The following is a 20,788-nucleotide window of genomic DNA, read 5'->3' as shown; positions in this document are numbered from 1 at the left end:
CAGCCAGACAGGTCACCTGCACGTAAGCTAGGTGCCGAAAGCAGAAAGCAGGAGTCCTTAGGAAACGGAATAGTGGCGCACAATCCATGCGTCGGAGACAAAATTGACCTAGTTGTGCTGCGAGAGAGGCACATGCGAGACCACATAACTATTCTTTGCCAAAACAGGGCCTGTCCGTAACTTTTGTCTATATTGGGACAGAGGATGAACCAAGATAATATCCCAGATCATGTCAGTGATGTCATATACACTACCTCTGGCATATTTATCATACTTCCCATATGTGGCTGACACCACACTCTCCCCCTGTGCCATGTGATCTAGGCCCACCTTGGTGTGAGCAGAGCCCCGTGAAGTATACTTGGGTGCTAGGCCGGTAATGACAAGTGTTAGGAGAGAAAGATGAAACCCTGCTTGCCGAGCCCCGGCCAAAACTGGCAACCATTTTACCCGTTGTCAACAGTAGAACACACATCAATAAGACATTGACAAGGGCCACATGCATAACTCCTGGTGGCCAAAGGACCTTGTTGGCCAAGCAGCGAAATCTTCACTCAATGCAATAATACGAAACAGACTTCTCACGGCGCACGCCACCCAGGTGCCAGGCAGGACACAGGGGTTTACACCGAACATCCCGACTCCAAAGGAAAGGCACCACAAACCCAACCCTCTGCGCAAGTCACCATGAAAGCTAATTAACTGAAGACCAGTGATTCGGGGAAACTCCTCAGGAGTTTATACTCGCAGCTGGAGTCATGGGACAAGACACGTTTAGGATACCAGAGCCTGTCCAAGTGATCCCTTAATATCCTTCTAGGATGCTTGAACCTATAAAGCATAAGGCTGCATAGCCACCTTTGCAATTTCCCACATTAATAGCAAGTCCCTAGGTTGTAGGTTAGCCACCCACCGGTTAGCCAACTCCATGTGTTTTGCAAAGAACACAGTCCCTGCACAAGTTGGTGACCACCAAGAACTAGTTTCTTTTTGATCCTCTCAACCTGTGGGAGCAAAACTAGCATCAATGGTCACACTACCGACCCACAATGCTCTAATTACCGACCCCGGTATGCCACCTGCAAAGCTTCACCATGCGCTGCCTGGGCCAAGTGTTCCACACTTCAACGTCACTAAAAGGGGTTTCTTCTGATCTGAGCCGGACCACCTGTATGCTAAGTGGAGGAGTGGCCTATTATTTCAGAATAATAGTGAGCTGCTGCTGTGTGACCGTGTTGAAAACACATCACCATCCCTGAATATTGGATGCAGACTCATTAGAAATTGGAAGAGTGTGTCCGTGCACTATCAGTAACGTACCCAGGTGGGCGTAAAAGCTGGACTGTATCAAGTACAACGCTGCTCCAAACAGGGGCCCCAGAGTTTTCTACCAGAGGCGGCTGCTACTACTACAGCATGTGCTGTGGTGCACGAGTAGGCACTCCTGACCTAAAACCTACAAATTGCCGTGATAGCGCGCCAGAGCCGCCCACCCTATCCTGAAGAAGACAATGCATTGCCAGCAGGGAGAAGGTGGTAATCAATCAATGTGCCCCCCGGCAGCCTCAGGCACGTCTGTGTTTGCCCAGCCGCCCAAAACATTTGCTGTGATACGATAACTAGACATCAAAAGCCTCTCCGAAGCAGTTACCGCAAAACTTTCTCTCCTCCGTACGAGGGTAAGGGTATGGCTTACCCGTGCAAGCAAAATTCTGTGCATGGCAGTGGTGTCGCACGCCAGGTGTGCTGCTGTTTCTGCCCTTGTATTCCAATTATATTGATAAAGCCTGAACGGCAACCTGCACATGTCAGGCTTCTTGGCTTTGTCACAGGTTGTTGGTCGCCTGAGGTAGATACTCAGCACTGGGCTTGTGTCTGATATTGAAAGTCCTTTTTTTTTTTTTATATATTGCCTAAGTGACAGCCTTTAGTCTTTCTTTGTACTATGTCGATTGGCCAGTGCAAAGCTACAGCAACAATACGGTCCCTGGCTGGAACCATAATATCCCTGCATGTTATCGGTAGCATGTATCCACTGTGTGCTAGCTCTGCCTTTCAGGTGGGCAGCTGGGTCATTGGATCTTTGCATGCCCTCAGGGCTGGACTAAGAATATTTGTTTATATGATTTGTTTATAGAGTTTATATAGCGCGAACTACAACCAGAGACGTCGGGTAACCGAGCGCTTGCATGAGCACCATTTCCCTAACCTGAGGACCCTACATATAGTAAGGCACGGGGAGGTAAAGTGATTTGCCCAGGTTCCAAGATGTTGCGCATCGTTGCCGAGACTACAAATTGGGTGCTAGATTTTCGCCCCAAACAGTGTGAGTATTCTATCCTGTCATCCTAGGCGCATCGCCTTGGCCTCAGGTGACAGAGACCCTCCCGGGAACATCCCAAGCCTCTTGTCGGCCCACTGCAGCCCGATGTGCAACTATATGCCTGCACACACCACCATTGGCCACCTCCGTTTGCCCCAAACCTAGCTCCAGCCGTGCCAGGCACAAGACGCTGTGCATAGTGAGTTGATCGATGCCTGTTGGTGTTGACATCTCTAAAATGGATAGCGCCCTTGTGGCAGGCAGTCCGGGTGCCAGTGGTGGGAAACCGAGGCGGTGCCACGCACCCGGACCCCCCCCCCCGTTAAGTTGTAACCAGGTGAACTTGCTGCTGGGTATAACATTGCACCACCGGGTGCAGGACCCTGCACCAACACCTAAACGCTTGGCATTAACTGCCCTTATCTAACACGATGATTGCAAGGACTCGACCTGCACACATATCCTCCCAACGCATGACATAGCACCCGGGCACGGGACAAAGTGATTAGCCCGGGAGCCCCGACGGTATTGGCGTGCTAACGTGCGAGCCACGTTACACTGCACAATCGGGCACCGGAGTCAGTATGCCCAACAGCACCGTACGGCCTAGGAGCGCTATCAGTGCCCCGCTTCCAATGCACAGGAGGCCCGGGAGATAAGTGAATTACCTGGAAGCGCAGGATGGCATGGGAGCGCTAGCATGCGCCCAGCTTACACTGCCCGAACCGGCACAGGAGATAGATGCCTCGCCCCGGAGCACGGCATGGTATTGGAGCGCTGGCCTGCGCAGCGCTTGCATAGTACATTCAGGCATGGGGATAAGCAATTGCCCAGTGCACCGGATGAGGGCGCAATGCGCCTCTATCCCTACCAAGGACACGCTCGTAGATCCTCGCCTACAGCTCCTCGCAACCCACGAGCAGTCGCGCCGCCCGCATCCATCCCAACAGCGAGGAACAAATTGAATTGCTGCCCTTACTGGATGGGGGTGCACCCGCCGCTCGCCACACTCAACTATTCTGAGTTGGGCGGCAGGCAAAATCCAGCACATGGGCAATATACGCTGATTTCTGAAAGTATTAACTCTATTTTTTTTATGTTAACCCTTTAAAGACAAAGGTTTTACCCTCATTGGTAGCAGTCTGACACCAATACAGCAATAAGCAACAGGAATATGACCGGTCAACTTTAAGGAGGGTTTTTCACTGCTGTGTTTCAATAACTTTAGATCCGTTTCAGCTAAAACAGCATATTTGTTTAAATCTACTGGTTATGAAGAAGATGATGGTCGCAGAGTCAGGGCCGGAATCTGCCCGGGGAGTTATCACCCTTTCTGGGGGACTACACTCAACTGCTTTTAGAAAGTTCGGTGTTAAGTTATTATTTTACTCCCGGATCCCATGAGTCTGCCTTTAGACACGCAAGGCATGCCCTCTTCAGGATTCTTCACAACCTTACTGAAAAAAATACCATCGCATACACTTTAGACCGAGAAACAGTGCCATTGAAAGACCAGGGAATGGACACCTGATCCTCGCAGTAAGAGTCAAAGACCTTCACCATTAGGTCAGGGAGACTCTTTGTACCAGAGGAGTACTATAATCCACATAGTCTGGTTGGAACAGCCTAGGGAAGGGGCCCCGTGTCCAATGACTGGTTGGTATTGGTCTGGGAGACTCAGCCAGCTGTGGCTGAGCTGCAAGCTTGAGCGCTGTTCACGAGCACCGTATTAGCATAACATATTCCGTACGAGGTGGGGGTGATTAGCCCAGACTCACCGGTGAGGACGCGACCCGTGCCACGGACCCAAGTGTCAGCGCCATTGGCTAGGTGATGGTGAGGCGGCAGAGGCCTGCCGTTGGCCCAGGGGGGGCACAGGAGGGGCGGGGTGTCCGCAACGATACCTGGCCCCGAGCGCGCGCTCAGCGCGAGGGGGTACCCAGCAGCGCCAGGGAGTGCGAGGCCAGGCGAGACCCTGCCTCCCGCCCGGCACGGCTGCCACGGCATGACCAGCTTCCTCTTCCCGGTACTGTTGTTTGGGGGGGAGGGTGCAGGCACGGGAGGAGCAACCTGTGCCATCTGAGCCCGTAACTGCATGGTGGGGCCCCCGATTTAATGGGCCGCAGACCAATACCCACACAGTGCCCGAGGCGGATCCCGCAGCGCGTTTCCCGGGCCCCGCCCCACAACCGCCAACGCCCAGGAGGCATCGTCCCCGCAGCTCCTGCTTTGAGGCCGGCTGCCAGCGCCGGACCACGACTCACACGGCTCCAGGACCACTGCCGGGCACCGTGGGTGGGGCCCCGAGGAAAGCAGGAGACCGAGAGCGCGAGGGCAGAGCCGCAGCTCGCAGGCAGTGCCCCTCCAAACTCCCGGAAGCACCCAGTGCCGCCCAGGAGCAGCAGGCTGGGGAGACTCGCCGGTAAGTCTCTGCAAGCCTGGGCCGCAGCGCTCAATCCTGCCAGGTTCATCCCTGACTCCCCGCCTCAGTGAAGGCAGGCTAGACCACCATGCCACAGCAGCACTACCAAGCAGCAGCTACGCGGCCGTGAGGGGTGGGGGCGGCGGCACAGAGGCAAAATACTATTTTACCACCCTTGTAAAGATGGCGGACTGAGTTAGTTTTGACTAGATTCGAACTCTTGTCAACCGTGAGTGTCAATTCCTTGAGCTTGCCTCCCAGCTCCTGATTATTTGAATCATTCAAAAATAGACTGCTGTGCACGACATGAGGTTCGAACTCACGACCTAGTGATGAAGAGTTTCACGCTCTACCCACTGCTATCACAAGTACGAGCGTGGCTGAGCCCCCGAGGTCGCCCACGTGCCCACTACCCACAGGCCCAACCACGACCCCCGGGGTAGTCAAAGGGCAGACAGGGGCGCCACGCAGCAGGGCGGAGCAAGGCTGCGGATGGCACCGCATCCCCGCATGCAGGCTACCCCGAAGCAGGACCGGCTGTGTGCCCTGACTGGAGCTGCACCCTGTTACCTCCCCCTCCCCGGCAGCCTCCAGCCGAGGCTGGACCGCCCGCCAAATCACCCGAAAGGGGAGATACGGCTTTGGGGGGGGGCAAGGCCTGCACTCACCGCCACAACGGGTCAGCTCCGGAGCGAGGGGTAGAGACGGCATGTCCAGGGTGCGAAAAGAGGAAGGTAAGAGGGTGGGGGAGGCCTATAACCCCCACCCCCGTTCCTCACACCCCATACGTGACACGCCCTGCGTGTCGCAGCCACTGGCTGCAGAGAGGGGGGACTCCTCCCCGAGGGGTCCCCTAGTAGAAGGGGGGTGGGCTGGTGCCTTGCTGGCACTAGAGGCCCGCCCTTCTAGGGCACCCTGCGGGCGCCAGGGCAGCCGCATACACCTTATGATTTCATCCTGTGCCCAGTTGCAGCTGGTAATCTTTGAAAGTGGTAGGGCATAAATGCCCACCTAACATTGAACAGAGCGAGTGAAGCAAGTAAACCTAACCTCCTCTCACACGGTTGGGTTTAGGGAGGGTTCCCCCTCTTCAGAACATTTTGAACATGTAAGTGCAAATAGTGTCTTTTACAGCACAAATTTCACACAAATTGGCTTAAAATACAGGAATACTGAAGGGCCACCATTTACAACACTTTCATGGTGTGACATACAAGCCTTACCCTGGAAGGTGTCCCTTCCTGCACATAAACAATCATTTTAAAAACGATGAGTTGCAACTTCCATGTGTGCAGCACACATAGAAGTTACAAATCGCCATTTATGATTGTTTATGTGCAGGAAGGGATGCCTTCCTACACATAAACAATCATTCCTTCAACGCAGGCCCCCTTGCACTATGGTGCAAGGGTGCCTGCATTGGTGCTAGGCAGATAAATTTAGCACGCCAGGGCTGCACTGCATTGTTGTAAATACGGAACAGCCCTGCGTTTCGAAAGTGGCGGAGCACGGCGTTAGTCTTCTTGGCTTGACGCCACGCTCTACCACTTTAGTTGTAAATATGCCCCTTGGTGTGCAGAACTGTTGCAGTGCAAGACAGTGGTTACATCCGGTGGCGGGAGAGCCGGTTAAACACCTGGCTCTCTATAGCTGGCTTCTTCAGAGCCCCTCCTCTATTACAGCATAGGACAGGGCCGCCTAAACTGGGGCCACAGGAAAGAAACCGGTCACCTCGTGTGGCCGGCAGAACAATGTCCTAGTAATTGCATAGTTCAAGTGGACACAGTGCAAGAACCCCAAGATCTACGCACCAGGAAACAGTCACAGACAAAGTCTTGCAGGAAAAGACACCTGGCTGTGGATGGAAACATAAAAACAGCATGTATGGAGGTGGGAGAGAGTACCAGGGAGATGAGGGAAGAGGAAAGTGGTCATAAATATGAAGAAGCATGGAGGTTTGCATAAGGAAATTTTTATTTGCCTAGTGCAGGAACAAAGGCAACAGTATTGTTTATCTCATGGGTGAGACGTTTTCGCTCATACTTAGGAGTGAGATGAGTGTTAGGGAGGAGGATGTAATGAAGCTGTAACAATGGGAAACAGCGTTTACATCGCATGTGATTACAACGCGGTCATTACAACAACCGCATTGTTACAACGCAAACCATTACATCGCAAGTCGTTTCTACGACTTGCTGTAAGGGGTCGCAAAACTAAGGAATAGTATAATTTACTATTCCAACACCTTCCCTACTGTTGCACACGCTGGAGTTAGAATAGTAAATGATACTATTCTAAGTCCAGCGTGCTCCCTACAGCAAGTCGTAGAAACGACTTGCGATGTAACGGTTTATGTTGTAACAACACGGTCTTTGTAACGACCGCATTATAATCGCATAAGATGTAGCGTATGTGATGTAACATCACATATTCGTGACAATGCACACTGAAAAGTCATTCTGAATGACAGGATCAGTTTGGTGGACGTGCTATGCCCAGTCTAATTAAACTTGCTAATCACCCAAATCACCCAGTGCTGATTGTGACAACTTCTCCTCCTCGATTTCGACTCATAAACAATTTGAGCCACGTGTAGGTCAGAATTTCCAATGCTGGTGTTTTAGTAATCAGATGTGCTATGTTCTCTCTAATGAAAGAAATCAATTTTTCTGACTTACGTACGTTTTTTTATCTTTTCCTCTCGTTTTTCCACAGACACTCTCCTCCTGTAATGTACAAAATCGTCTTTTTGAAAGAGTTTCCGAGATATCCCTCACCGGTGGCTCAAGCGAATGGGTTAACTTGTATAACCTCAAGAGATGGAAAACCTGCTCTTGCAAGACACAGTCAAATGTTTTTGTCTGAACTTTTTCTCTCTATTACCAGCGTGGTGCAAAAGTCCTTTTCAATTTCTGTAACACCGGCGTTTGACATTTCTTTTACCCGAAGTCTCACAGCGAATAAAAACAATTCAACAAAAGTTGGCTTTTTTTTCCTTCCAGTTCGTTCTTAAAGAAGGCAGCGCACTTCTGCAGCTCAGACGGGCTGCTTCGGAGGAGGGTGGCGACTGAAACTGCGCATTTATAATTATGCCCGCTGCTCGCCGAACGCCGCTCCGAGCCCTGTGCATAATAATGGCGGCCCTTTGTTCGTGGTTTTATCTGCACCAGCAGATAGATTTGAAAGACACGACGATCGGCCGTTCTTGTTGCAACGCCTCTTGTCATAGGTTTCCTGGTGGTTGAAAACACATTGCTCGTATAACTTGAGTCGCGCAATCCTCTCTTTGTGCCACACAAAGGATGTTAAGAGAGGCCTCCAGTGCGGGGATGATGGCAATTATTTCTGCTGCGGAGCCACCGAAAGGCATGGAAGGGGAGGTAAGGATTAAGAGGAGGATTTTGATGGAACTGAAGGCGGGAAAGCTGTCGCTTGCCTATTAGCCATTTCAGCCCATTCCATCTTTCCCCTAATGATTTCAGCAATGCGCATTTTCTGGAAATTTGGATTATGCATAGCAATTAGACAATCTGCAGGTTTACATTGACCCATACATATTTATATCAGTCAAGTAAATTAACCTCGTTAAGTAGATAAAGTCACCCAGGGTTGGCTCTTATGTGCTTATTAGGCCAGACTCTAAGGGCCATACTATCAAGAATGGCGATAACGAAACTACCCCTAAAACGGCGATAATAGGCCCTTGTGAATTCCAATAGAAGCCCAGGTTTGATGTCCTTCACACCAGAACCTAGGCTTCTATTGGAATTTACAAGGGCATATTATCAAGCCCCTTAAATGTTATCGCCATTCTTGATAATATGGCCCAAATAACTCTTTTTGAGCACTATGGTGTCTGTCCATGACATGCTGTCAACACACCCCTCAAATGCAAAAAAGACTGTAGCAGTAACCCAAGAGGTCGGTTTGAACTCCCTCTTCCAGCAATTTGACCCGTGCTTCCTTATCTCGACAGTCCATTCAATCAAGCTTCGTAAACAAACCTCCACAAACCGCCCCACATTTATAAGAGCCACCACTGGGGTAGGACGCCTGGAGTTTTATATATCTAGCTATGTGAACTCGCTGTCCTCACAGCAATGGCGATATGGGCTGTGGGTGGATGGCACTGCCCTCTCCATTCAAGACAGTTGAGGAAGAGCGAGGAGGGCACCTGTGATTATGATGTAGAGGCCTCATGGCTGTACCATCAGTGCATGACAGGTCGCATGTGAAGGGGAAAGATGATTTTACTCAGCTCATCGAAGGAGAAGCATGGCAGTGGAGCGTGCAGTGCCAAAGTTGAGACTGCCACGGTTATTGAGGTGCTGCAGGCAGCTGGCCGGTGGCCGAATGAAGAAGTTGCGACTCCAGCAGGGTCTTTTAACACAGGAAGGCCCCAAATGGAGGCATCTGTTCGGGTGGCAGATGAAGTGCTGGGCTCCCTACCAGGCACTGTCAGAGTACACGAAGGGTCATGGACCTGTGTGGCACATGGCTAAGAAAGCACCAGAGGGGTGATGGCTACAGAGGGCAGGCTTGCCTAGCCTGGAGCAGGGCGACGGACCTCCATCAGGGTAGGTAACTACTAGGGCTTCTTAGGAGCAGGGTGGAGGACAAGGGCTTTGAGGGCTATCCTCATGAAAATAATTTTAACTATGAAGAAAAGTACAGGTGGTAGGAACATTAAGTCCATGAGTCAGACATAAAGTGTTTGCACTGGAAGACAGACGCTGATTGAGGAAAGCACCATAAAGGAATAAAGAATGTTAGCAGTCGGGCTCCAGATAGTTGAAGTTATGGGCATGGACAGGCCTTGGGATGCCGATGTAGACACCTCAAAATGGTAGAGGCCCATATCTTGAATGTGCATTCTAGTGCGGAGGGGTAGAGTAACCGGTTCAGAGGCCTCCAAATCTTTTGAACAAGATGGGTGACAATGTGCGGTGACCTGGCCCGTAGTAGAAAAGGTGGAAGCAGAAGGGGCACCCACCACCTCAAGAAGATCTCGAGAGCTCTCAAAGATGGTTGTACAGCAGAGGGTCCATGTTGGACAGGGAGATCATGAGAGCCACAGGCCTATGTACCAGCAATAGTGCAGCAAATGGGTCGTAGACCTGGGACAAGCACCAATGGGTCTATTCCAATGGAAGGGACGGCAACGCAATAGTCTGGCTGCATCATAGTCAAACATATCATTAAGGCGATGTAGGAAGACGTTTCCGGAGGAAGGGCACAAAGGGCACTGGGGTTGTCAACAAAGTGGTCCGAGGGCAAGCAGTACATGTTGTGGGGATGTTCCTAGCCCAAGGCGGTTGTCAGAAGTATGATAGTGCCTAGGATGTTCCAATACTGAGGGAGTGATGACAATGGCAGTAAGGAACACACAGAAAGTGTATGGAGAACAACGGTGAGTGTCAGCCCTTGCATGGGCCAAGATATATTTGATCATGGGAAGAGTGTCAGCGTGCCAAGAGGTCAACATGATCTGAGTGTTTAAGGACAGTGTAACCAAGAATGGGCCATGAGCATATGCTTGACAGGTGAACAGACTGAAGGAAGGTGAGAGGTAATGGGGGGGGACAAAGGTTTTTATTTTATGTACTTATAGCAGGTTTGTGGGACCAGTTTCTGGAGAGCAATGGGCAGATGGAGAGGGAGACAAAGAAACACGATCAGGGAAGGGTACACCGGTGATGACGTGTTTAGCACCAGTAAAAATAGGTTCTGGCCAGAGGAAGATCACTTCGGAAAGAGACAAGTTAGCATGGGGAACCAATGGAGAGACAGCATTTCAGTCGAATAAAACCAGAGAGGAGATGCACATGTGATCTTTAGGGGAGGAGGGGACTGTGACAAAAATTGTGCAATGCTACCTTACATTGGCATTGGTACAAAGGAAAAGATTTGGGTTAACAAATATGTAGACATCTTTAAATTACTGCACAGAGAAACAAGTTGTAATGCTGGATGTAAGGTGTTGAGGAAAGGGATGTGGCCAAATGACCACATATGCCCACTAAAATGGACACGTGGATTGAGTAATGCTTGTTCATGTCCTCCAAGATGGTCACATGAATATCTAGCACTGTATTCTGTAAAAACTGCTCAGAGAGCAGTCTAGCTCTAATATTTGGCTGTCATGAGGATGGCTCACATAAGATTTGGGGGCCTAGCTTGCCTTTGTTAACTATGAAACATTCCGGGCTAAAACAAGCCTGAATGCGAAAATGTCATGGGAGAATTAATAATTAACAGTGGTTGCAGCTGATGACACCAACCAGGCCCTCCTCTCAGTTCTAGTAGTGTGCTGCTTAAGCATATTCCTTTTCCTGAGCATCCCTCCCAAGTGAAGGTAAGTAATTCAGCACTGGATAATGAAGAAGCCTAAACTACTAAATTGCAAAAGTACTCCCTGCTGAACGTTAAATGAGTGGGAGCACCGTACTGATTTAAGGGTGCTCTGGTAATCCTTTTCAAAGGACGAAAAGTCCTCACCCTCCCTTAGATGACATGCTTCATCACTGGACCCCTCATTACACCAGCACAGAGAGTGTTGGTACAAGCTATTACCCTCAAAGGGCCTCATTTACAAGAAAATTAAGCAGCGTGGCACCGCAAGCCATTTAGCTGCGCCGAGCGGCATCTTTTTCAAAGCATACAAATGGATCGTATTAACAACAATAATGCGCATCCCTGTACTTTCACCTGTGCTGACGCACAGTTGGCGACCACCCACCAGGGAAGGCACCCGTGCGTCATTTTGCAAGGGTGCCTGCATTGCAGACAGGATTGTTTTTGTGCAGGAAGGAACACTTTCATGCTCAAAAATAATAATTGAAGGCATTTTACACTTTCTATGTGTGCTGCAGAATGCAGCACACATAGAATTAATTAATTAATTGCCTTATATTATCAATGTTTGCTGCCCAGGTTGAAGGGGTGTGGTGGGATGCGGTGGGATGCAGGATGTTGGGTTCAATGCACCACCTTCCCTTCTTGGGAATCACTAACATAGCACAGGTTTGTGGTGGTGCCAGTGGTTTGCTGCACCTGTAGTGCAACATGGTCATGCTGGGACCTGGGGCATGGGAGAGGACAGCAGACAGTATATGAGAGTCTAGATTATGATTTTGGAAAATGAACGTTGTTTAGCTGTTTGCCTCATACAATAACTCCTTATTAAAGAAATAGATTTCCCCTAATGTTCTTTCTGTAACTCCCCCGCTTATGTCTTGCCATGTATGCCATTAATAGCCCCATGCACTTTCCCCATGCCTCCTATGCACATTTAAGGCCTCTCCTGATCAGAGGGGTCAGTCTGGAATGACGTGTCCCTTGTGGAATGCCATGGATTATATCTTTATGCAGCTAGATTAAACCATCAGGGTGGATATAATACCTGAATATGGAGAGACTATGGCCCATTCCACACCCAGGCGATAGTAGAAAATGAAAGTCAGTGGCAAAGAGGATGGGAGGCTTAACCTGTGGTGCTCTTGGATGGGTATTATATGCAGTGGTTTTTCCACCCTAAATTTTTCTAAAGGTTGGGTAAGGAGCTAGCTGCATGTATTATAGGCCTTTAAGAAAGTCAGATTGCTCATTATCTTGTTGCTTCTCCAAAAATGAAGTTCCGTCCAACTGATATGGAACCATTCCCCTGCGATAACAAAAGTAAACAAAGCACATTGCACTTTTTATTGTTCTGTAATTTTTTATCATGATTTTAGGTGTTTTTATCTTAAACCATTGTTTACTGCCCATAAAATCAGGTCACACAAAGTAGCAATGACATTCTTGGTGATACTACTAGATGATCCTCTAACATGCTATAATGTTGCATTGTTTACCCTGAAATCGGTTACTGCGAGGAAAAGTATTGTGTTATAGTGTAGCAAAAGAACTGTTTTAATAATTGTCACTGTATTTATACGCCTTTTAATACTTTTTTAGATATATTATTTTTGACAGTACTTTTATGGCTGTTTTCCTTGATAGCCGAATAAAGATTTAAATTAATGAAAATGAATCAAAGTCAGATTAAGCAAGGTCCCATAATTTTACCATGCGTCCTTTTCCAAGTGGATTCTCAGTTCTATGCTGTGGCCGAGATGCTACATGAAATTTGATCAATTAAAAGGGTATACAAACCTCACAGTCACTGGCCATAGAAAAGCTGTACAGGGTCACTTGTCAGTGCTACTGCTCTATTACATACAGAGCTCATCCTTCTGTAGCAGACAGATTAGCAGAGAGATTACATCAATCTTGCATGCTCAGTGCTCAGACAACTGTAGAGACAATATAATCAAAGCTTTAGATTGATATAATTCCTTCCCCCAGAGAAGAAATAAAAACCATTTTAGTAAGTGCTCTTTGGTACCATGGAGCCAAAAACCGCAACGAGTCTCCCCAACACAGCATGAATTATTGCTCAAATTCATGAGTTAAATATATTTAGAAAGTGCATAAATTTTGTTTAAAACTCCAGCCTCAGTTTGCCTGTTTCTGAAAAAAAAAACATTTAACCAGGAAATAAATACATACTGCTACGCGAAACAGAAGCCTATAATTTTCATGGAAATACTTCTGTATTGGGTTTCCTCAAATAAAAATTTGTATTTAAGAAACTAGATTTTTGGCCGCCTAACATCAGTTTTTTCATCAAGAATTCATATATACTCCTGCCATACATGAGCAGATTCTGTCCTTGTCTCCTTATTACAATTAAATACTAAGGACATTGATCAAATGCCAGAGTTTCGCCACTATCACACTTTGGGTTGCCACAATTAGGCCAAGAATGAAACCTAAAAGTCAAAGAAGCGCCGCTGTTATGCAGAGTTTTGCAAAGAATGGACACATATGGCAAAGATGGATTATTGTTATGTTATGGGTTGCCATAATGTTACCGGAAATACCTGTAATGTGGCAAAGATAGGCCATTTTAATATCAGAGATAGACATTGGAAAGAATAGGAACAAATAGTGGGCAAGTGGATGCTTTCCTGAGAGCTCCATTGCGGCTGCCTCGCTTGTTACCAAGAGCGAGAAGGTGCCTGCCTCTGTCCATGAGTGAAAGAAGCCTCATGGACTGGGTTAGCCACGTTTGGCCTGTATTCTCTCAACCACTGATATAATACAGAAGTTTGCATTCTCAACAAGATGGTGGCAGCGAAGTGGAATGTCCATATTGCAGATCAAGGCGAGTGAACTGGTAACATTAAGGTGGCACATAAAGTGTAGGGGAATGGAGGTGCAGGTTCTAGAGGCTAATATGTACAAGGACACAATAAGCCAAATGACACAAAAATTGTTAAAAAAAAGTTTTAGGGGAAATGGAGGTATACATTTTTCTAAGTTTTATGGTAAAAAGTACCAAGAAACAGCAAAGCGCTAATAAAATTCAATTTTTGCAGTAGACTGGGACCTAGACCTGCTTTCAGGCCAACAGCAATGGAGTGGAGCATGTAAAGCCTAATGGGTCATAATGGTGATAGTACTTACTTTAGGACTTTGTTACTTTTCTGGTTCTCAAAATCATTCACGGGGGCTAAGACAAGATGCTAAATCCAGAAAGGTTTTCTTGAAATTTGATAGATAATCTATGACCTCTCACTGAAACCTCCTGTTTTGACCGCAAAAGCTTTGAGCGGTACAAAGCAATGTTTTGTAGTTGTAGAGGTAGCTATACAATTGGGTGGATTTCTTTTCACCTTGGTCCCAAAATAGGGCAGTCACTGTGCTGTGCTTGGTTATGAATCTTGATTGGGAGAGGTCCAGCAGGTTGTTTCTCTCCTGGTGTTTGGTGAGTTGCAGGTTGATGGCCTTCTTCTGTACTTTGGCTGGAAACCGAGGCATCGAGATGGGGCAGTAGTTCTGGAGCTCGCTGGGGTCTGCAGAGGGTTTCTTGAGGTGGGGTCTGACCTCTGTGTGTTTCCAGGCATCAGGAAAGGTGGCTGTGGTGATCGAGGCATTGAGGATGGTGGTGAGATACTGGCTGATCTTGTATTTTCAGAGGTTGAAAAGTCTGTGGGGAAATGGGTCGGTGGAAGTTCACGAATGGGTAAAAAAACTATGGATTTAGGCCAAGATCGCTGTATGGGGGTGAGTGTTTGACATTGTTCAGCATTCCATCCACCAGTTGTTTTGTACATCTATATCTATATTTATCTATCTAGCTATTTCTATATCTACATTTATATATATATATTTATTTATTTTTTCAGCATAAATGCCTTTATCCAACTAGTGCGCCCTGCCACTCCATAGAAACAAATAAACATTGCTTCATGGAAATAAATGACATACTATCCGAGATCCGAAATGGGTCCCCGGGTCCAAAGTAGGCTCGGGGAGGGGCGTGCGCCCCTCCCCCTTACAATACGATGAGGCCCAGGGGATAGAGTACCCATGGCCTAATAAGGTTTGGGGATATACGCCGCGCGACCCCCTTCCTTTATTTATTGTATTTGGCCCTGGGGCATGGGGTTCTCAGGCCAATTAAGGCTTGAGATGGGGTTGCATGCCACCTTCTCTTAATATATATCTTTTGACTTCAAGAGATGGTGTCCCATGGGCCAAAAGGCCAACCATATGCTGTGCACACCAAAGGCTGTTGAGGTGTGGGCTTAGCAGCCTGTTGGGGGTTGGCACATAGCCATGCCTCAGGGCAAACCCTGTGGTCACCCCCCGCTGCGCACTGCCAAAGGCTGTGTGCGGTGTGGGGTTGGCTGCCTACGGGGAATTGGACGCAGAGCATGGCTACAAGTCGGGCCCTGCAGTCAACCCCACACAACACATGACCAAATGCTGTGCAAGGAGTGGAGATGGCTGCCTCTCTGGTAGCAAGCCAGGCCCTGTGGCCAACTCCACACCGCGCACGATGGAAAGACATGCAGAGCTAGGGTTTGGCTGTCTGCGGGGGCGATGCCTGCCTCCAGGTGGACCGGCCACAGTGCCTGGCCAAAGGCCGGGCTCTGTTGCCAATACCCGGCTGTGCACGGATAAAGGCCATGTGCAACTTGGGGTTGACTGCAGCGGGTGATTGGCTGCAGGGCCTGGCCTCCTTTGGCAGCACGCAGCGGGGGATTAGGTTTACATATGGTAATAAAAATTACTTAATGTTCATAAAAACCCTAGCAATTCACTGAAAACTAACGTTATAGTTAGGTGAAATGTTAAGTAACAACATACTCTAAACTCTAAAAGTTACATAAATTAGCCATTTATAGTTATAATTATCCCAAGTTACTAGAACTCTTGCCCTAAGGTAACTATAACTCACGCATTTGTCATTCACTGCTAATTACCCCAGATATTACATATTACAGCCTTTTTCACGTTGGCACCAGCTGAAACACGTAATTTGTTTGCACCTAGACCACAATAAATGATGGACTAAACTTGACACCCAGCTTCCTGGTGTGTATCTATCTATCTATCTATCTATCTATCTATCTATCTATCTATCTATCTATCTATCTATCTATCTATCTATCTATCTATCTATCTATCTATCTATCTATCTATCTATCTATCTATCTATCTATCTATCTATCTATCTATCTATCTATCTATCTATCTATCTATCTATCTATCTATCTATTAGACCTGGCACCATTGGCGTGGGTCCCCCCAGCATTTTTTGCTTTTGCCTCCTGTGTTTTTGCTGTGTTTTGGACTTCGTTTTGCTGGTCTAGATGCTTTGGGCACTTTGCCACTGCTGTTTAGTACCAAGGTGCAAGTACTCGCTTTGTAAATTGTTGTTATGGATTGGTGATTCCATGATTGGTATATTTGATTCACTAGTCAGAACCTAGTAAAGTGCACTGTGTGTGCCCAGGGCATGTGAATCAAATGCTGCTAGCGGGATGCAGCACTGATTGTACCACCCACAGAAGCACCCTGTAAAATGTAACTCTGGGCTGCCATTACAGAGCCTGTGTGCAGTCTGGGACTGCCATGTCGACTTGGCAAGTGCCCACACTTGCCAGTCCCTAACCTTCCCTTTTCTTACTTGTTAGTCACCCCTACGGTAGGCCCAATGTCCCCCTGTGGGCAGGGTGCATTGTATGTGAAAGGTAGGACATTCCCTGACGTGTGTGTGCGGCATGTCCTCATAGTGAAATACTGCCAATTTAGTCTTTCACTATGGCAAGGCTACCTACTCCCTTAGGACAGAATGGAAAGTTTTTTTATAACATCTTATAAATAAAAATGCCCCTGGGAGCAAGGTAGGAAAATAAAGTTTAATATGCCTGAACTCAGAATGTTAAAATGCATCTTTTAGTGAGGGCGATTTTGACATTCTGTGTTTGAAAATACCACTTTTAGAAAGTAGGTATTTTCGTACTTAGCCATCCAGTATGCCTCTGCTAGCCTTTTTTTTGCATGTCTGGCTGTGAAGGACAGGGGCTGGGGAGGAGCAGTGGCTCCAGAGAGCCTGATGAGTCAGGGCTGGGATGAATAGACCTGTGCTGCATTTAGAGTAGGGAGAGGAGATTTCCTTTCACCTGAATGGGCCTGGTCTAACTTCAACAACGCTGTCTCCACCTCCTGCCGGGAAGCTGTACCAGTAAGGACAGAACTGGTTTTGACTGGGTACAGACACTCTCTGCCTTCAGAGAACACATTTTTGTGTATAAGAAAAGGGGCCCATACCCCAGACTTTTAGATCACTTCTGGGAAATAAAGAGGAATCTTTACCAAGGAGAAGAGCCGGAGAAGCTGAGGAGGAATACTGCCCCTGTGCTGTTTGCTGTCTGGGGTTGGCCTGCAGTGGCCAGTTGTTTCCAAGGAAAAGAGAAAAGGACTTTGCTGCTTGCTTTGCCCCCTGCGTGAAGAAAAGATCTCGATTGGCTTGAACTGAGCTTGCACCCTGTTAACAAGGTCTCAGGAACATCAAAGACCTCACCAAACTTCTGGGCACCGTCTCTGGAACCACTGGTTTCAGTTGCCTGGAGAAGAAAAGGGTAACCGACTCTGTCATCGAGTCTGTCGCAGGATTCCGTGTCCTGAAGGCACTGTAGAGCACACCGCCTCGTTTCGCAATGCAACCCAGGTCTCACCGACTCCGTCAACAAGCCGCTGCTTGCACCGAGTCCTGTGGGCATCGCACTCCTCAACGCTTTGCTACACGCTGCACTGACATCATCGACTCCGTCGCTGACAGCCTCGAACATCGACCAGCTCTGGCGCCGCTTCATGACCTGCCAGCACCACATCGAGTATTGCCTCACCCTGCAACGCAAGCCTTGGTCTCACCGGCTCCATCAACGAGCCGCTGCCTGCACCGAGCCGTGAGGACGCAGCATGCTGCAATGCTTCCATCTCACATCGCAACTGCGACAGTTGCCCCGGACCTGCTCGTACCATCGTGTTGGCCGCAACAACAAAAGGTACTGTCTAAGAGTCTGTTGACGCTTTTTGCTAACCCGTATCGACGCAGTTGACTGGACTTGTTAGACTCTATCGTATTCAGTATCGTGGTAGCCCCGGACGGAGCTATCGAGTCGGAGGAACTGTATTTTCACATGTTTCCTGCAATCTAAAAGTTATTTTGATCAGTAACTATTTTCAAGAGTGTTGTATGTTGGATGTTTTGTTCTTTTTGGTCTTGTTGGTTTAGATAAAGATTACTTATTTTTCTAAACTGGTGTGGTGTCCATTTGTAGTGTTTTCACTGTATTACTGTATGTGTTCACAAATGCTTTACACACTGCCTCTGAGATAAGCCTGTCTGCTCTTGCCAAGCTACCAAGGGGGTGAACAGGGGTTAATTTAGAAATCTATCCCCCTTACCCTGACTAGGAAGAAGGGTCCCTACTTGGACAAAGGTACCTACCTCTGCCAACTAGAGACCCCCATTTCTAACTCTATCTATCTATCTATCTATCTATCTATCTATCTATCTATCTATCTATCTATCTATCTATCTATCTATCTATCTATCTATCTATCTATCTATCTATCTATCTATCTATCTATCTATCTATCTATCTATCTATCTATCTATCTATCTATCTATCTATCTATCTATCTATCTATCTATTCTGACTATCTTCACAAAATTCCACCTTATCGTAGGAAGGAATAGGCCCCACTAACTCAGGGTAATAACATGTGCAACAAAGTCTTCATTAGACTTGTTGACTCACAACACGTTTCGGCTGCAGAGAGTAGCCTTGATCACGTACATGGCAGTAAGAGTAAACAAGTGCTCATATACTTAGAATGTGATATAAACATAAATGTAGGACAAAATAGTCTATAGCAGCACAATAGAAAACCAGCTTGGATGCCGTTTTGTAACACCATACATTTCATTCTTTTTCAACGTGACCTTTCTACAATATCCTAAAGCAAGCAAAGATGTAGTACAAAAGCTTGTTGGGAATCAATTGCTCAAGGACACATGTATAAAATATCAACCGCTGTAAATACATAACATGGTGCTAGTGTTGAGTCAAGCAGTGGCAGATAGCAAATAGTAACTGGTTTAGCATATAAGAGGATGCAGCGTGCTTGCTATTCTAATGGATGTAACCAAAATGCTCATTCCATTAATAGATAGAAACAAGCATACCCCCGTATTACATTGGGTAAGAAAATCGAAAACTCCCTTAATACATTGGGAAACAACCATTACAATGCAGTAAGTACAACGCACTACCTTTACAACACAGTCATTACAACGCAACATCCTTTACATCGCATTCCATTACAACGCAGCCATTACAACATATGTCACAACAACACATGCCATTACAACGCATGCCATTACAACGCATGCCACTAAAACGCATGCCATTACAACGCATTATAAGGTAAGTAATGGGAAATAGTAATTTTTACCCCTACACTATGCAACACTTAGCCTGCTGTTGCACTCACTGGAGTGGGAAAAGTAATTTTTACCCCTTCACTATCCAACACTTACCCTACTGTTGCACAGACTTGAGTGGGAATAGTAATTTTTACCCCTACACTATCCAACACTTACCCTACTGTTGCACTCACTGGAGTGGGAATAGTAATTTCTACCCTTACACTATCCAACACTTACACTACTGTTGCCCTAAAAGTATTATACGTTGTAATGGTATGCATTGTAATGGTATTTGTTGTAATGGAATGCATTGTAAGTGTAGTTTCTACAAATGCATTGTAATGGCATGCGTTGTAAAATCATGCGTTGTAATGGATGGTGTGATGTAAAAATTGCGTTGTAAAGGCATGCGTTGTAAAAGTTTGCATTGTAACATGTCCTATTTAATACATTGGATAAAACAGCCAAACTCTGCTCATGCCTATCATTCTACGCAGCGCATCTATAGATATAATTGATTGTCGATGTACATGAAGATAATATTACATGTGCAATATTTAACGTTTATTGATCTTCTAGCAGGAGATTGTTGAGCACTGCCATTTGGGTTAGTGGTGGGTGTAAAGGGGTAAGAGAGCATAACCTGTTGTTAGAGAAAGGGAAGATTCTAGTCAGGGCCTATTACTTTTTTCTCTCCCAGAGTGATACTGATGACAGGCGAGTGCAGAGGCTCCGGACATCAGTGTGCTCATGTTGTGGGTTTTCTTTCCTGGAGCCAGCCTCGTCACTACCTGCAGTGAGAGCTGTCACCTTTTACAAAGATTGAGTCTGCACTGCAGATAAAACATCAAATATTAAAAGATGCCATCCCAAACTGGTTCTTGAGCATGACAGCGGAATCAACATCTCCTGTCTGAGAGGTGGGTATATAAGTGGGACCCAAACTACCTCATTTGGTTTCAGTTCAAATTTCTTCAAGACCAATGAAGGAAGTGCTCTGCATATGACTTGAAGAACTGCTGAGATCTGGGGCTGATATCTGCCTGGCAGCTAGTCTCATAGAGCAGAGGGGACATCTCCTGAAGTCTACACATCTTGCAGGAAAATCTGTTGGTCTGCTTGTGACCTGGGAGTCTATCCTAACCTGCTAAGAATGAGGCGAAGTGTGTCTTAAGGCACAGAAACTCACTGTTAAGAAAGGATAGGCCCA

At 47.1% G+C, this 20,788-nt stretch overlaps 1 protein-coding gene across 1 annotated transcript in view; it reads left to right on the top strand.

The window, feature by feature from the left end:
• The window catches only part of STPG2 (sperm tail PG-rich repeat containing 2), a 2,141,360-nt gene extending 2,133,642 nt beyond the window's left edge, over positions 1 to 7,718 (top strand). Inside the window, exon 14 of the mRNA XM_085641159.1 lies at positions 7,461 to 7,718. The gene's annotated coding sequence lies outside the window, so the exon portion shown is untranslated. The remainder of the gene's footprint in view (positions 1 to 7,460) is intronic.
• Positions 7,719 to 20,788: the final 13,070 nt, after the last annotated feature.

This window comes from Triturus cristatus, chromosome 2_2 (genome assembly GCF_964204655.1).
Source record: "Triturus cristatus chromosome 2_2, aTriCri1.1, whole genome shotgun sequence".
NCBI classification, from domain to species: Eukaryota; Metazoa; Chordata; class Amphibia; order Caudata; family Salamandridae; genus Triturus; species Triturus cristatus.
The sequence above is the reverse complement of the archived record's forward strand: the minus strand, read 5'-3'. Positions and strand labels throughout refer to the sequence as shown.